Source organism: Camelus ferus, chromosome 1 (assembly GCF_009834535.1).
Source record: "Camelus ferus isolate YT-003-E chromosome 1, BCGSAC_Cfer_1.0, whole genome shotgun sequence".
NCBI lineage: Eukaryota > Metazoa > Chordata > Mammalia > Artiodactyla > Camelidae > Camelus > Camelus ferus.
In genome coordinates this window covers 109,444,787-109,459,304 of record NC_045696.1, presented here as the reverse complement: position 1 = coordinate 109,459,304, position 14,518 = coordinate 109,444,787, and positions in this window count along the sequence as shown.

Genomic DNA, 14,518 nt, shown 5'->3' with positions numbered 1-14,518 from the left:
CAAACTCACTGCTCTGGGGACCAGAGCATTTCCCTCCAGGGAAGGAAGGAGATATTTCCTCTGAGAAGAGCTGCACACCCGAATCAAGTTTGCGGGCACTCACTCGACTCGTCCTATTCGTGTGCCCGAGCTCCATCTTGTAACATTTATTTGCTGAACAGTCACTCCTCCCTGCAGTTGCTCTCACATGCCTGCTGTGGGCCAGGTGCTCTGTGAGGCCCCCCCATGTGTATTTTATTGCAAAATAAATCGTATTTTGGGAATGAGAAACTGGAGGCTTAAGGAGGTAAAACTAAGCAAAAAGTCAGCACCGGAGGGGTGCGCTGGACCCAGATAAGGACAACGCAGGAGCCATGTCTTCCCAGGGTACCCGCAACAAATGCGTTTATCCAATGAGTTGTTCATTAGGGTCCTGCTCTGTGTGGAGCACGGTTCAAGGTGTTTGGGATTCATCCGTTTACAAAGGAGTTTTCCAGAGGGAGACAGACAATGCAGATAATAAATAAGTAAATTGTGCTCGACATTGGAAAGTGGAAAAGAAAAAGAAATGCTGTGAGCTGGAAGGCGATCAGGAACACTGGGCTGGGCAGGGGCGCGTTGCAGTATTGAACCAAGTGCTCATGGAAGGCCCGCAGGAGCACAGACTCGAGAGGGAGAAGAAGTTAGACCATGAGGATGCCCGCAGAAGAGGGTTCCAGGCAGGAAGAACACGTACAAAGGCCCTGGGCCAGGAGGGCGCCTGCAGTGTTGTAGGGACAGCACGTTGGCCTGTGGTCAGGCTGGTGGGGAGGAGGATGGGGAGGGGAAATCGGAGTGCAACAAGGCCAGGCTGGGTCAGGCTCACAGGCCACTGCCAGGACCTGGGCTTGGCTCGCTGCTGCGAGGCCTCTGCAGGGCTCTGAGCCGAGGAAGGGGTATGGTTTGACCACACTCTCCTAGGCTCGCTGCTGCTGTGTTGAGAACAGATGGCCCAAGGAACAGAAAGGACGTAGACACCAGTTGAGAGGCTTCTGAAATCATCCAGACAGGGGCTGGGATTGGCGGTCCTGGTGCTGAAGGTGCCAGATTCTGTCTCTCTTGCTGCTGTTTCTCTCTCTCCCCATCCCCTCCTCCTCCTCCTTTTTTGGAAAGTCCGTGGAATGGGGCTAACTGCGTTCCAGTCCTGGTGTTCCCAGAGAAAGCTGCTCCAATGCTCACAGTATCAGTTTTCTCCTTTAGAAAACAGGGTAAAATGGGGTTACGATGCCAGCCTCATAGGGCAGTTGGAGAATCATCCGTGATTTAGCAGTTACAGATGCTCTGGCTCTGTCCAGGACCCTCTAACTCCAGGGCTTGAAACCTGCCTCAGATTAGGGGTCTGAGCCTTGTCCCTCCTGCCCCAAACGGAGGCAGGGACAGATCTTGCTGGGAAACTTCCAGATCAGATGTGCCTCAGGGCACAGGGACCTGAGCAGTCTTTCATTTCCAGGCGTGGGGCTCACCGATAGATGCAGGCCTCTGGGAGGACCCAAAGGCAGATCCCGTGGTCGCGGGGAACCAGATTAGAGAGGTCTGTAGACCCAGGGACAAGCTCCATATCTCAGTCCTCAGAGTTGGGGCCTGTCGGTGAGCACTAGATTAGGAGTCCAGCAACCTGCATTTCTCTATTTTAATTGAGATGTAATTGACATATGACAGTACATTAATTTCAAGAATACATCATAATATTTGTATATATTGCAAATGATCCCCACAATAAGTCTAGATTACAGCAACCTGCATTTCTGCATCAACTCTGCCATTTCCAACTCAGTGTACTTGAAAGTTGAATTCCCTCTGGGTCTCAGTTTCCCCATCCCATCTGTCAAATGTAAGTGTTGGCAACATCTGCGTGCTTCTCTCCAGATTTCCGGAGTTTTTCTGGGCTTGAGAGGAGTCCAGACAGTGTAGAGTCACGGAGTTACTCACTTCCTTATTTTCCTACATGACTTGGCCCTGTTCCCTGGCATCCACCTCTCCCAACCAATTTCTCTACTTGGTCTGAGCGACTCTTGCAAGGAGGGCTGGTGAGCTGAGCCAGGATCGGAAAGAGTGCAGGGACAAACCTGGGCCACACAGCCACAGCCCTTACCCTGGAGACTGGTGCTACCTTCAAGGGAGGTGCGTTCACAGCGGGAGGAGAGGGGCATGGTGGGCAGGAGGTTAGGTGGTCCAGCTGGAAGGACTCTTAGAGACGCCCATCTCATAGATGGGGAAGCTGAGGCTAAAAGAAGGGAAAGGGCTTGTCCAGGGTCTCACATGGGTCATGAGAAACATCTGTTTTTGTTTTTTTTTAAATAAACAACAAACTGCTTTATTAAAGTGTAAGTGACATCCATTAAACGCCACATGAAGTGTACAGTTGGACGAGCTCTGATGTGCATGTGCAGCCATCAACCCATCTCCACAATCAAGATCCTTAGCATTCTGCTGCCTCCAGAAGTTTCCTCGTGTCCCTTTGACCTGTCTCCCTCACTCCACACTCCAGGCCACCGCAGGTCTGCTTTCTGTCCGCTGTGGATTCGTTTGCCATCTATTTTAAGGTAGTGCTGGTGAGACTGGTTGGCAGATGGAGTGTGGGCTGTGGGGGTTGGGGTGGGGGACTTCAAGGTTTTGGCATGAGGACTAGAAGCCTGGAGCTGCTGTTGTTCGAGAGGGAGGGGAAAGCTTCCAGAGCGCAGCTTTGCACCTTGTGCGAGCTGCCCCATTGTCCCTGTGTGGGGAGGGGTTGGGGGCGGTCAGCCATAGGAGTCCAGACTTCCAGAGAGTCTGGGCTACAGAGCTGCCAAGAAGGGCAGGAAGCCAGGGACCAGCCAGACCTCCAAGGAGCAAGCGTAGGTGATGGCCGCCCCCAGCTCTCCCGCACTAAGAGATGGGTCAGGGCCGGCCCTCTAGAAAAGACCTGCTCCCCTCCAGGGGTCAGGCCTCCTGGAGCCCTGGAAGCAGCGGGGGTTCTCTGAGGGCTGAGCTGTATTGCTCCGTCTTTTGGTGCCTGCACAGTGCCTGGGGCCTGGGAAGAGCTTGGTACGTGTTTGTTGAACAATGGGGCTGGGAAGGCAAGGAAAACTCTCCTCACCTCTGCAACATCTGCAGGAACCTGTTTCTGCCTTCTTCCCAGAGCCGTGAGTCACAGGAGCAGGTCTGTGACCCTTTACTGTCCGCTGGAAGGCAAGTACCCAGACAGTGACGACCGCTCCCCGTGGGCCAGGAGGGCTCCCCACCCCCGGCTCTCACCTCTGGCCTGTGATTCGTGCAGAGAAGGAAAAAGCAAAATTACATTTGACTCACCTTTCATAAACATTCCTTCAGCTGACCTCCCAGTAACTCCATCAGTTAAGTCCTTCCTTTACAGATGAGGAACAAGGGACTCTGGGAGAAGATGGGACCAGATCTGAACCCACTGCCTCTGATTCCACTGCCACTTCCCCACAAGGAGAAAGTTCTCTTGCAAGGGTGGGACCCCTGGTGACCCTTCGTGGCCTGTAGGCTTGAGGGAATCTGCCTTTGGCTGTCCCCTGGCTGGGCACTGCCCCTTCCACAGGGCTGTCCTCTCTCTGTAAACCCATCACAAGCTATTTTGTACCATTTGGACCAGCTGCCTGGCCTCCCTGCCCAGCCCCACCCTTGGCAGGCCATCCTGGCCTGCCCTCAGAGTGAGCCCACACTCCCTTGCCCTGCCATGTCCTAACGGACCTTCTGTGGGCCAGGTGTGCTTCCTTGCACCTCAGGTGTGTGCAGAGCCTCAGAGCAGTACCTTCTGGAAACCCCGATCCTTCTAGAACATTCAGTAACACAATAAGCACAACTGGGCAGCCCCCACCGTGTCTTGCCTAGCACACAAGACATAGAACTGTCCCAGCCCTCCTGTGGCTGGAGCGGGGGGTCGGTGGGTCATCCTCAGTTCATTAACTCTGACCGTGCTCTGGAGGAAAAGGCCAGGGCATAGAACAGAGGAACCAGCCATCCCAGGGTCCATGAAGGCATTCCGGGGACAGGAGGGGAGGCCTGGGGCTGAAGGATGAGCAGGAGTCCTCAAGGGAAGATGGAGGAGAGATTGCTCCAGGCAGTGGAGGGAGCGAGCAGAGCTGTGAGGGCAGAGGGGGGGCCTGTGTGCCTCAAAGGGAGACACCGGCAGGGTGACTTGGGGTCCAGAGTGGGAGGCAGCACCAGAATTGGTGTGTCTTCTCCACCAATGGAGAAACGTGTCTTTCCCCCAGGCAGCTCAGTGGCTGGGGCCCAGGCCCTGGGAGGGAACAGGGCCTGGGGGCCTCATAGCATTCTCAGGGAGGGAGGCTCCGAGGTCAGCTCCTGCTCAGCAGAGGCCAAGGGGCTCCAAGAGCTTTGCCCTCCAGAGAGGGGGCTGCTGGAACCCACGCCCTGTGCACTGCTGGCTCCACGCAGCCCAGGAGGAGGCCCAGGCCTTCCGTCCGCTGTGAGTTTTCTGACTGAGGCGGAAAGGCCAAGCCCTGGAATGTGCTGACCTCTGCCTCCTGCAAGGTCCAGGGTCTAAGGCCCATTCTTTCCAGCACCAAAGCCCCTCTGAAGCCCAGGGTGGGCGTGGTGCAGCACAGGGAAGGGCCAGGCAGGAGCAACGCTTCCCCTAGGATGGTTCCCAGAAGGAGCTTGGCTCCCCAGAGCCTCCTTCACTCTCCCCAGCATCCTTCCCTAATGAGGAGAGGAAGGCCCCTGAGGTCAGGGTCAGTCCAGCACCCCGCCCGCCAGCGCCAGCTCAGTCCTTCCCAGGCAGGGTCTTGCCGGAGCCCTTGAAGCTGGCGGCCCGGGAGCGCCTTTCAGGAAATGTCACTCCTGCCGCACAGGAACAGAGTACACGCGGCCTGAGTTGGGAGGGAGGTTGCAGGGCAACTGGAAGGAGCGGGGAGGGCACCAAGCTCAGAGGAAGCCCACCCTGGCCCTCTCCAAGCCTCAGTGGCCTCACCTGAGAATGGAAACCGCAGCTGCTCTGCCAATGCCAGAGGAAGGGTCTGAGGTCACAGGAAGCTGCACGGCGCTTTCCAGATGTGAGGTGAGACTCTTATCAGGCTCCAGTCATCCTGGTGGAGGACCCTGAATTAAGCCAGTGGCAGCCTTCAATGCGGAGCAGAGAAGCTGCTAAGCTGGGGTTCTCTGCTGCCTGAGGGCACAGCGGGACCTAAAACAGAGAACAAACCTGACTCCATATTGAATCTGTCCCTTTGGCTCTAACCCTGGGCTCTGTTGCCTCTGCTTAGTCATGCTGGCTCTGCACCTTTCCCATAGCCTGAAATACACAGGACAGCCCATTCTCGAGGCTCTGACCTTTAAAGATATAACACTTGTCCATTCATAGAGCAGTAAAAAGTTGCAGGACAGAAAATAACAATTGTCTTATTGGAGGTTTGTAGGAACATTGTGACGAGACTTATGCGGACAGCTGCAGGATCAAAGGATTTCTGCACCAAGAAGTTTGCAACAACCAGCCAGACCTCCTCCTCTTTTAGTATAAAAGAAGCCTGAATTCTAACTTAGGCAAGATGATTCTTTGGGACACTAATCCACCATCTGCTTGGTCTGCTGGCTTTCCAAATAAAGTCGCTCTTCCTTGCCCCAACACCTTGTCTCTCAATTTATTGGCCTATCATGCAGTGAGCAGCATGAGCTTGGATTTGGTAACAGACCTACAGAAAGAAGAGTCAGGCAAGGTCTGAAGACTTTTTCAGCATCCTTGATTCTGAAATACAGTGCCCTGGGATTCTTCTCCCCCAGATAAACTCTGCTCTCAACGCCCCTGTCAGGCTAAGACTTGGGTTTGCATTTGGACTGGTGGTTCTTAATGGGAATCCTCTGAAAGTCTTCCACGGAAGGAGGGTGCACATGTGCATATTGTGGAAGTGCAGAGACTCCCTGGGGTGGGGGATGCACCAGGATCTGGAGTAAGGGTCTCTGGAGGCGGGCATGCAGGAGTTAGGATTAGGCTGGGAATTTAGAAGGAGGCAGGAGCCCTTCCCGGGCAGTTCCCACAGCCCTCGGCACTCATTTTATGTCTGCCTCTCAGCAGCCTTCCCGTGGTCAGTGAGTTCTTGAGGGCACGGACCATGCTTTATTCCCACCATGTGTGCTGCAGAGAAGGGCCTCTGTAAGTCTGTTGGGAAAGTTAACAGAACAAACTCTTGGTAACTCTCAATTCAAGTCTCCTCTGTCTTTGTCTGTAGCACCGTAGGCACCTGCATCCAACTGGTGCTCAATAAGTGTCTGCAGCCAACTGTTTGTTCCCCAAATAAACCCTGCCCCACAGTCAATATGGACTACTCAAACTTTCCCAAGCACACCTCCTGTTCTCCAGCTTCCCAGCCCTGTCTGCGGGGTCGTCTTCCCAGGCCCCTCTGCACCAGCTGACATTCTGAGCATCCTTTGTGGGCCTCCTTTCCTGGGACATCTTCTCTGACCAGCCTAACCCAAACCCAGCATAAACGCCAGTCAAAGACCTCCAAGGACTTTCCTCGGTTCCACATGAGACTGCCGGACTCTCAACACTCACCCACACCCCAGCCCCAACCTTCTTCGCAGCCCTTATCCTGATCCCAACACCAGACAGACTGTCTGTCCTGACAGGGGAACAGTCAGCCGTGTCCAAAGATGGTAGGTGTGTACCCGCCCTCCCGGCTGGGCCAGGGCGCACGCCTGCACGTGCTCCCTCACATGCTCGCCCTCTCTCAGGAGACACCACGCTGGATGGCTAAACAAGAAGCTGTGGACAAGCCACCCTCCCCCAACAGAAAGAAGTAGAGGTTTTAGAGAGCCCCGAGTGGGTGGTCAGGATGTCTGCACGGGTGACCTTGGAAAAGTCACCGCAGAGCCTCAGATTGCCCAGCTGTGAAATGAGGAGCAGGACCACACCATCTTTACCATCTCTCTCAGCGCCAGAGCCCTGACACATTGAAAGTGCCTGACTGGACCATAAGAACGAAATACTCCACAGTGTCTGGAGAAGGAGAAGGGGAGGAGATGCTTAGGGGGTCTGTGGCCCGCGCCTCTGCGCTCCAGGCCTGGGGCTCCCCTGTCCGCCCGGGCCAGCCTGCCTCCAAGAACTGCCCAGGAGCTGAGGACACGGCCAGCGGGTGGCTGTCGGGCCCCTGGTCGGGTTTGCCGCGCTGTGCTGTGTGGTGAGTCCTGGCCTGTGATCAGCTGTCCCGCTGCATTGGAGGCAGATTTCCCAGGAGTGAGCCCAGAAATTGGCTCCCAATTTCGGAGGAGGGAGAACAAATTGATTCCAGGGAAGGGTTATTTTTTCCAGAACATTAAAGCCAGCTGTTGTTTCTGCAGCCTGCGGGGCCCCCCACCCCGTCATCCCCAGGGTGGCCGGCAGCCCCCGTCCCCAAACCTGGGACCTGGGAAAGACGTTCTCCCCCGTCCTTTCATCCCCTTACCCGCCCCGGCTCCCTCTCACTTCCGACAAGCAGCACTTCCGCTGGGATTCTCCACCTTGGACTTGCTCCCGGGAAATTCTGGAAGCATCAAATAGTGCAGATTGTTATCATTATGATGATTCTGGGTTTAACCTCCTGGCCCTGCGTCACCAAGAATTGGGGGCTCTTTCTTAGAACCACATGGGGCGAGAGGCCTTTCTTCCGCTCACCCCCTAAATCGGTTTTACTTTTCTTCCCTCAACCTTGGATCCTCGTCCTCCGCCCGCCCTTCCCGCCTCCTGCAGGCTTTGTCTGAAGCCTTGGGTCTCAGGGAAGCACACAGGCCCAGGTGATCTTGCCCTCCCGCCTGACCTTCATGGTCATCAGATCCTGGCCTCTCTCTAGGGCTGCTTCCCAGCGTGAAGCCAGCGTCTTGGAACCTGCCTCCAAAAGGCTTAGGGGCTCTGCCAACGTTTGGTCTGAATGTTTTTAATACGAAGATTTCCCCTACTCTTCAAAATTGTAATGAAAACGACACGCCCACGTAAATGTGTTGCACACCAATCTTAGTACATCGACAGCTACTGACACATTAACTAAGGCCGCGGCAGGAACTTGCTTTTTGTGCAGACCTCAGAATAAAACTTTTATTGAATTCAAGGCGGACCCAGGAGCGTCAAGAGAGCTGACTTGAAAAAAAGAAGAATACTTTTAAACAACGGCAAGTACTTCTCTGTGTGAAACAGGATTTCTTGATCTCGTCCAATCAAAATAGATGGCAGTGGTTCTCAACAGGGGTGACTGACACCTGACAATGTCTGGAGACATTTTTGGTTTTCATACGTGAGGGGAGTGTTACTACCGACATCTAGTGGGTGGAGGCTAGGAATGCTGGTTAACATCCTGCAGTGCTCAGGACACCCCCAACAAAGAAGTCCCTGACCCCCAAATGTTAATGGTGCTGAGTGCAAGAACCTTGATATGTGGGAAGGCACTGGACGCCTAGGTTGGCTGTGAGAGTCTAACTGATTTCCATAACCCTGGATTTCAAGTGGTTATGTTGATCAAAACTGCCTGGTTGTTCTCACCAATCAGCTTAATAAGTAAACCTTACAGGGAGGAAGGCACCAAAAGAAAGTTATGCTTAATAAAACACTGTTTACATGGGGTTCCAGGTAAGAGTTTTTTAAAAACAAAAATCTGTAGCTATAAAAGTCCATGTCCAGCTGGGCCGGTGTCTGCTCATGGTGGTCCCGACACCCTGACTCTCTGGCTCCGGCCTGTCTCACTCAGCCACCCTCCTGGCTGCAGGAGAGACACAGCCCCTTCTGGGGTTCCCAGCCTGCAGGGAAGGGGGCTTATGGTGCTGGTGGAGTGTAGGCCCCACGGGAGCAGTGGTTGTGGTCCGCTTTGTGCCTGAGGCTAGTGAGTGCTCATTAAACACATTGAATGAAAGAGACACTTACGGCCAAGGTCTTCGGGGCCTGGAGGTTCTCCCCGACCCCTTCGGAGGGCAGGAAGGGGGGTTGGGCTGTGCCTGTCCTGCTGCTCTGGCCTAGCAGCCCACGTTGCTGCTGAGGGAGTCCTGAACACCCACTCCCAGAAGACTGGCTCCTTTGAAGGAGCCTCTGACATCACAGGCACACCTCCCTCCCCAAGTCCCGTGGTCGGAGTGTCTGTCTAGACACCACCCGGAGCAGCCCCAAGTCTTCCCTTTGATCTTTGAAGGCTCTTCCCAGCTTCCCATGCACTCCCTGGAGAGCCTCCCAGGGGGCGGAGGAGGCGGGGAACGGCTTTGGGCTGATGCTCAGGGCACGTTCATCTGCAGCTTCTACAGCTAAGAGGTATTTCCAAAGTGCCGTCCCTTCCCAGGGCACAGGAAAGGGCCCCGGGAGTCATGGACAGGGCCCACCTGTGCCTTCTGGAGCCTCACCTGGGTGAGCAGATGCCCCGGCCTGGGGTTCCAGTGCAGCAGCCTCTCCCTCTATGAGCCAAGCTCTTTTTTCACTGGAGCCTCCACCAGGCACCTGCCATGTGCCAGGCCCTCAATGGCACTCCCAGCTTGCCCCACTGAAGGTCACAATTCACCACTGTAGGGAAGAGCTTTGTAAGGTCCGAGTCCCAGAAGGCAGGTATCTCAGCCCAGAACTGTTAGCGTCCCAGCTGAGGTCACTTTACTCCTGTCCATGCAGGGGACACTATGGAATGACTTCTGGGCCAGGGTGGCGGTGTAACCCAGCAAGACCCTATTGTCATCGGTGACCATACGGTATTTGTAACTGCTTAACGTATGGTAGTGTATATGGCTTTTCTCACACTCCTGCCGACCAGGGTTGGGCTGGAGACGAGGGAGGCTTGGGTGGTCCACCCAGCCGCTGCGTGGTGCCGTGTGCAGGGATCACGCACAGCGCCCTGCTTTTGCTCCTGACACCACAGAAATGGCAGCTGGGTTTCTGCGCACATGCGCAGTTATTTTTAGTCCCTTGTGGTTTGTTTTTTTGTTGCTTGAGGTGCAGGTCCCAGCCTGTGCAAATACTGCAGCAAGAGGTCCCAGGCTTTAGCCTACCTAAAATGCTAGAAGCATTTATCAGTCTGACTTTTAAACTGCACAAAGTTTTCTCTAGAGCACTTTTCAGGCGCAAGAACATTAGGAGATTCCCAAGGCAGGAGGGAAACACCATATACCCAGCAGAGAAGGAAGGGGACCATTGCATATGCAAAAACAATATGCAACAATTTGTTACCCTGTACGTGATCTCTATGGAAACCAGCATCACCTCTTGAACTTTTCGTATAAAACCCCCTGCCTTCTTTCCCTGGGAGGCTCACAATCTTGGAGGCATTAGCCTATTGTGACCTCCTTTGCCTGGCAAAGAAATAAATCTGCCTTTTCTGCTTCATCCAAAACTCTGTCCTCAAGTCTCAGTTAGGTAATCGGGGTACAGAGGGCAAGTTTTGGCAACAGTGGGCTCAGCAGATGGTCTCAGCTCTGCTAGGTCACGAGTTCCCTGAGGGCAGGGACTTTGTCCTATTCATCCTTGAACCCCCAGAGCGGGCCTGTGAATGTTGGCAAGGCCCTGGGCTGTGGTGGCAGGATGGCAGATGCCCTACCCACCATGCCTGGACCGCCCTGCCCTGGCCAAGGGCCACCATCGCCAGGTGGGCTCTCTTGATGGGCCATGAAGGCTTCCACCCTGGCCCCACCACCTCCAGACTCTGTGACCTCAGGCAAATTGCCTAAGGTCACCAAAGTCTAGATCTCAGCTGTAAGATGGTACAGTAATACCACCTAGCTTGTTCGGCGGCTGTGAGCATGAGATGGTGTGATCCCTGCTGAGCGCTCGGACCCGTGTGGGCACGCAGTAAGCCCTCCATTCATGTTGGCCACCACCAGTATTATATCCCTGCAGAGACTGGCAGCCTGCAGGTCAGAACTGGCCGCTGGAGGACACCTGTTTTCCTCCTGACTCCTGGGTCCCTGTCTTGCTTCATAGTCCCGTCCTGATGTGGTTTCTTAAAGGAGGAGCAGGAAGCACCCCAACCACGCCTCCTGGAAGGCGCTGCTGTGTGGCCAGAACAAAGCCTCCAACAGGGTGTCCAGAGACTCAGACACCGGAGGATCTTTCTGGCCCCAGACTTACAGATGCAAAGACCTGCAAAGCAACCCCCTTCCCTGCCCCAACTTCCTCACTGAAAGCCTGGAGAATGGAGGGGCTCCAAGCTCAGCCTTGACCTCTAACTTCGGGGAAGGCGCTTCCTTGCAGAAGCTATTCAACTCGCAGAGACCTTGGGGGAGAGGAGGGGTGCGTGCCGGCCAGGACACCAAGGGAAAGGGCGTTGTTTACAGTTCTTCCGACTCTATTGTTTCCAAGGACACAGTGTGGCCATTTCCCACAACAATGGCGTGATGGGGTCAGAATTCCTCGCATCTGTTTGTTTATAACAGAAGTCACCATTTCACCAAAACTGTTTACTAAAAACTGTCTTCCGGTATCAAATTTGAAGATTTTGGTCTAAATGTGACTGGCGGGTTTACTTGCTACAGGGTTCCTGCAAAGCTGGGGCCAGGCTTGGCCAGGCTGCAGGAGTGGAAGGGGCGGCCCCGCAGACGCCCTGCCCCTGAAGAGCCTTGCAGGGCTGAGGAGCCTTGCAGAGCAGGCTGCCCTGCGCAGTGGGCCCAGAGGGAGCAAGACTTGGTCTTCCTCAAGCCTGCGTCTCTAAGCACTGCAAGTTATGGGCAGTGAGGAGAAGCTGAAGCCCATTGCGAGGTTTGTTTTGCTGAGTCGGATGGCGAGGTTGGGGGTATCCTGGGTCTTTCCTGGACAGCTCAGTGTCTGCTCCTCCCACCCCTTCCCCATCTCCACTCTCTGGGGTCTCAGGACAAAAAATGGCGCCTCTCCCTCCCACATCCCACTTCTCATCCATCAACAACCCCTGCTGGCCCTACCCTCAGTATCTGGACCACCTCCCATCACCTCCCCGGCGGCCGCCCCACCACAAGCACCATCTTCCACCTGGGTCATTGTCAGGACTTCCTTGCTGTTCTCCCTGCTTCTGCCTTCATGCCTCTACGGTCTGCTCTCTACATGGCTGCAGAGCAATCATTTCAAAGTTAGCCTGGTGTTTTCACTCTTCCAGAATATTTCAGAGTCCAGAGGACCCTTCCCAGCTCACATGGAGTCAAATCCAAAGTCCTTTCCAAGGCCGTACATCCATGTCCAGGTGGCCTGTGCCTTCCATGGCCTGTACAATCTACTCCCACCCACCCCACCCCCAGCACACTTACCTTGGGCCTCATCTCTTACCCCCGCCCCCTTGCTCACCCCTCCCAAGCACACACTGGGCCCTGGTTCTTCCCTGAACCCCCCAGCCCCCACAGCCCAGCTGTTCCCTCCTCTCCCACACAGCCTTCCTCGCTTCCTTGAGTCCCTGCTTGGGTACCTCTTCAACAGAGAGCCCTTCCCTGACCGTCCTGACAAACTGCCAGTGTCCACCCCACTGCACACCCTCGTCTTGTTCGCTACTTGCTTCACAGCATTGCTGACACCTTAGCTCTCTGTTTGTGGCTTCATTTATTCATCGTGAGCATCAACAGCTCCTCAAGGGCCAGATGTGGTGGTGTTCACAGCTCTATCCCCGCTGCCCAGCAGTCCACACCAGGACCTCCAATAAGACGTGTTGAGTAAGTGATGATTAGATGAGTAGATGCTGAGGGCAGCCCCAGACAGCCATGATTTCTCTCTTCCACTCACAGTTGATGGGGTCAGTTACCACCAACCCCCAGGCAGGCCAGCACCTAGCAGGTCAGGAGGAGAAAGCTCAGCCCTCATGCATGGTGGGAATTTGTGGGCCAACCCCACATCAGTCTCTAGTGCCCTCTTTCTCAGGAGTCTAGGGAGAAGATTAGCCAGGAGATAGCAAGAAAGAGAAGTTACCCACTGAGGGTCCCCAGCTGCAGAGACAGTGGCTTCCCACGGAAAGGCCACAGGTCCACAGATGAGGCCCCAGGCTGCCCCAGGCTGCCCCAGCCCTCTGCTTCCAGGTATTCAAGTGCCACTGGGAGCCATCAGGCCAGGAATGAAGAGCTGTTCCAGCCACACGTACAATATGGTGCTGCTAGTGTCGATGTTAGGATTGGGAGCAAGGTACGGGAGGGTTACTGTGCATGAGTAAGTCCTGTGTGGGACAGAGGACTGACTTCGGTGGCCTCTGGCTGGTCCAGCTGGTCGGGGAAAGCGCTCCAGAGAAGGAGGGCCAGAAAGCATGCTCACAACATCAACAGGCAATCATGAACTTGGGAGGGTATTCCAGGTAGAAGAAATTAAATACAATAAGAAACAACAAAATTGTTTACTGAGCAGGGGCTGAGAAACTGGAAAACAATCTTGCAGATTGGCTAAAGTGTAGGATTCACCCTGTGGAGACCAGAAAGAGATGATCAGATTTCTCCAGCACCTACTGTGCACCAGGCCCGGTGCTCAGTGCAGGAAGGTGAATCAGGCCTGATTTTCCCCACCCTATCACAGCCTGCACGGGGGAGTGATGCCAGAAATAGTGTGTAGCCAACACACATACACACACACACGGAGAAGACATACTTGGAATGAGAGCTTGCTTGATGGCCTTTGTCAAGCCTCTGAAACTATTTCTCCCAGAAGAAGACAGCAGCGATATAGGAAAATGAGGTCCAAGAGGATGGCCGTGTCTCAGGTCTCAGGCAAGTCCCTGGGACACGCCCTGCCAAGGGAGGCTTCACGCAGGAAAGAATTCAAGAGTGAGCCACAGTTGAGTAAAAGTTAATTTATTCAGAAATACACACTCCATATACGGGCCTTCTCAAAAGGCAAGAGAAAGGTCTAGGAGATACACGTTCCCTAGGCAGAGTGTAGGCCATCTTACTCAGAAGGGAGAGTGGTGGCCTCGGAGGATGGGGTTGGCTAGGAAAAGTGAGATTGACCACGAGGTAGTTAGTTTTTATGGGCTGGGTAACTTCATATGCTAACAAGTGGGAGGATTATTCCAACTCCTTTGGGGAAGAGGCTGGGATTCCCAGGACCTGGGCCATCATCCGCTTTTTGACCTTTCACGGTCAGCCTTGAAACTGTCCTGGCGCCTGTGGGAGTGTCATTCAGCAGCTATTGTATTTCAATAAGTGTACACTGAAGCGCAAGGTCCAGTGGGAGTTGAATCTTCCGTCATCTTGGTGCCAATTGTTGTGTCATTCTTTTCATGGCTGAGCCCTGCCCCCTTCCCTCTGGTCTCAGTAGCTCTGGAGGAGCCACAGGGCCACTCAGAGGCTGCCCCCAGCTCCTGTTCTGCAGGCCCCTGGAGACCAGCCTCCCACCTCGAAGCAAATTTCTTCAAGCCGCCCTTGTTCCTTCCAACAAAAGCACCAGTTAGGTCCTCCCATCAGAAACTAGCGACTCAATGGTGTCATTAGTGAGAAAAAGCAGAATGCAGAACAGCGTGTGAGTAGGTGAATTCCGTTTGTGATGTTAAAAGTCACCATACTAGTGGATATATATAGGTTAGCTTTCCGAGGGAACTAAGGATGCTGGCAGCATGGGGTGGGAAACAGGAGCGGGATAGAGATTTCGTTTTTACTGGGCTTTATTACA